At 34.5% G+C, this 3,740-nt stretch overlaps 1 protein-coding gene across 3 annotated transcripts in view; it reads left to right on the forward strand.

The window, feature by feature from the left end:
- SYNCRIP (synaptotagmin binding cytoplasmic RNA interacting protein) overlaps window positions 1-2,805 on the forward strand; it is a 26,519-nt gene extending 23,714 nt beyond the window's left edge. For all 3 annotated transcript variants that reach the window (XM_050316562.1, XM_050316565.1, XM_050316564.1), the window contains exon 12: window positions 1-2,805. This exon is cut by the window's left edge. The gene's annotated coding sequence lies outside the window, so the exon portion shown is untranslated.
- Window positions 2,806-3,740: the final 935 nt, after the last annotated feature.

Here is a 3,740-nt window from a genome sequence, read left to right on the forward strand (position 1 = left end):
CAGTGGTATAGATGAATACCATCATTGGTATCCTTAAGTTTTATTTCTGCTCATGAAGGTTAATCATGATTGTCTATATAGTAATCACTTACGAATTGTGTTCAGATACAGCAGTTTCAGGTGTAATCATCAGAGCTGGTTAGTCAGGCATTCCAGATAGTGGTTCTTTTCAGAACCTTTTTTAAAGGGTTGGTTAACTACCTCAGTAGCAGAGGATTGAACTATACCCTGTCTGTACTGTACATAGAAAATCTTTGTAGATAAAAGCAAGGCTTGTTTAATATGATATGAGGGTAAGATTATAATATACCAAATGTAACATTCTTAGTTGCCTTTAGTTCCAGAGGCTTTGTAAGACTTCCTCATGACCATCATAACAGGCCTTGCTTTTGTCGTATTTTGTGGCTGAAAAAGCAGCCTTGCTTCTTCAGATATTGTAGTTATTTGGATGTATAATAGTTTAGCAAGATGTTACTTTTGTAAGACATCAGATGTTCAAAAAAAGTGCATCAGCAACTTGTACTAAATACTGCAGTGTCCCTTTATAAAAGGTCAGACTAAAACTGACAACTGTACAGTGAAGCCTGACATTTGAAGTTTTTCATAAATCATAGAATAGTATATGGCTGTAGTTTAGCTTTTTAGGTAAAAGGTATGTTTTCATTAGTGCATTTCTTATTGCTGATCACTGTAAAAACATGTGGATCAGCCTTCCATTTCTTTTACGCAGATCATGATAACCTGTAGAGTAGAGTAGAGTACAATCATTTGTGCTATGTTTTTAATTTTCTAAAGCACCTTGATGACAGTGAGTGTTCAGTGGTGAAGCATCCTCTATTGAACCACCCTTAAAAAAAGACAAAGCAAAAACAGAAGAACCTTGCCAAGTCCAGTTTCATATAGGTAAAATATAGATAAAATTATGACTTACTTTGGACTTGGCATAAAGCGTTCCCTTAACCCCCTGCTCAAAGGGATACTGCAGTTATACTACATACCCATAGGCACCACAATGAAAATTGAAGCTTATACCTAATTAAGGTTTTATACACACCAGTTCCCCCAGTAAATGCAAATTTTAACAAAATTAGATATGTCATATGTTGAAAATGCTCATGGCAAACAATCATTTTGCATTCCTGCAAATAAAATTGTTTTATACTGTAAGCTGGAGGCGAGTGTAACTTATTTTTGTAATAAAGTTTTTATTTTTTTTATGTGTCATTAATATAAATGTGTGTTAGTACAGAGATCTTCTGGTTAAAAACTTAGAATCGCACACATTTCAGTATGTTTACTTGTATTTACATAATTTTTAGAATAGTGGTTGCCAATAGCCTGTATGTTTCACATTAATTGATTTTTTTTTTTTGTTATCTTAATAAACCATTTTAGTATGTTGTATGTCAATTACTGGGATAGCTGGGACATAAAGTGTAATTTAAAATTGTCAAGTATTCATTGGAATATGTAAATGTGCCTTGCCAGTTTTGAACTTTAAAACAAAGTAAGTGAACGATGGTGAAATGAGTAGTCAGCGCGTGAAAGACTACCACAGTTTCATATACTGCCCTTGCTAAAGGAAAGTAACTTTTTCCTGAAATTTGAGCATAAAACCATACAGTTGCGTTAGCTTCTGAATTTTCAAACCTAGTGATAGAAATTAGAGTTATGGAAAGTGGGTTTGCTAATTGTAGCCTTAAGTATAATTTTCAATTTCAATGTAATCCTTGGTGCTGGCATTCCCAGTGCCAAGGAGTTTAAATGCTCCCTTTAAAGAGGTTGCCATGCCTACTGGCACTTTTACTGTCATACGGTTTTATAAGGAACACTGTCAAGATGTGGAAACCAATTTTGAACTTGCTATAAAATGAAAACACTGGGGGCTGTAGGAAAGGGAAAGTCCTCAGATTTCTTAATCTTGAAATCTCTCCATTGCTGAGACACTTTAAACACTTGTGGGATCACAAGTGCTAGTTTTTGGTCTGGCAATGTGTTGGGGGAATAATATGTTTATGGAATTATAACAGTAGATGGAAGTGCATTAAAACATTGCGACTAAGGCACTACGTGTGTTGAAATTGTGGATTATATCCCTAATTTCAGCTCTCATAAAAGTATGGGAGACTATTGTTTGAAGAAAAAAAACCGGTAAAACTGACAGGAAAGTGTTTTTAATGGAATGCAAGCAATGGTGAGAGAGAAAAATACCGAGATCTTGACAGTGTTCCCTCTAATTATGAACTCAAGCCATTATAACTTTTACAATTAAATATGATTTGCACTGTTCTGATATTGGTGCAGTTTTTTAGAAAAGTTACCAGAAAACTAAATTGCATGTGGTGATTAATATTGTGAAAAACTAAAAGCAAAAAATGTTATTTTCAAAGCTTTAAATTTGTTTGTTTAAAGGAAAAAACATTAAGTGAAAATTCTGGTGAGAATGGGCAAGTGCATATATACAACATCAGTTTGATTGCACTTGGGTGTTGGTAAACTTGAAATGTTCTACAGCAATAATGCATCTCTTAGGGGGTGCTTTGGTGACAAATGAACATACAACAGGTGTTTTTGGCATGTTGAAGGCAAGTGTTGACTTAATGTATTATGCTGCCTCTGTTTATTCTCATAGGAGGCTTTCTTTACTGAAACACCTGCAAAGGTGCATAAGTAGCATAGTTCCACATTGGTTTGTAATGTGTTCCTAAATTTGAAGTCTAGTTGAATTTAGTAAGAAACCGGAAACCACTGCTGCTTAACACTTCTGGTTTATAAACACTCCAATACACAGCTTTTTAAATTATACTCTTGTTTTAATACTCATTTTTGTTTGAAAGGTTTTATATAGGACGTGCATCTGTACTTCTTTTTCTTTTTAGTTTTTAAAGAGATTTGTTACGACCCAGAACTTAAGTTTGTGCTTTTACTGTTGGAGGAAGGCTGTTATTACAGATACTAAGATCAGTTTCTGAATTTCTGCGTTGTACAACTTTTATGTAAATACTGTCTTAAAATCTAAATAAGGAATACTAATTCTGTTCTTTTTGGGGGTGAGGGGTATTACATAGTCTAAAATAAACTTAGCATCCTCTGAAGGCAGGATTCCCAACTTCAGGATAGAAATGTTATATATGGCTGCAACTTTTTTTTTTTTTTCCCTTGTGCCTTTGATTATTCTTCAGAGGCTTAAATTTCCTGTTCAGCATGCCAGTTCTTCCGATGCTTCCATGCATCTGTGAGGGCGGACTTTTTTTTTCAAGAAATACAACTGAAAGGCAACATGGACATAAGCATACATAACATTTTCTCAAAAGAATGTGTTCAATTTGATACATTTCACAAAATTAAGACTGTTGTTCCCTAACTTGCATTAGTGAAAACTTAGTGGGAAATGTTAATTATTTAAAATTCAGTAGCAAGTTTTGAAGTAGGCAGTGAGGCAGTAAACTTTACAACACAGTGTTTGGACAATTGAAATGAGTTTAAGTGCAAGCTTCAGTTTGTGTTAATGCCCTGAAACTTTAATGAATAGTAACTTTAAAACTGGCTATAATAGACTTAGGTCTTTACCGAATGTTTCATTAGTTGGGCAGAGGAAACTCCAGATTGTACTTCGCTATTTGCTCTGTCAGATGAAAATGGGATGTAGCAACAGGAGAGGAAGTCAAGCTAAAGGTTCCTTGATCCTTAATACAGGTAGTGGAGGGAGAAGGAAGGTTATTGTCACTTTATAGCCATCT

Source organism: Myiozetetes cayanensis, unplaced genomic scaffold (assembly GCF_022539395.1).
Source record: "Myiozetetes cayanensis isolate MyiCay16 unplaced genomic scaffold, myiCay2020 scf2-11, whole genome shotgun sequence".
In the NCBI taxonomy this organism is placed as follows: Eukaryota; Metazoa; Chordata; class Aves; order Passeriformes; family Tyrannidae; genus Myiozetetes; species Myiozetetes cayanensis.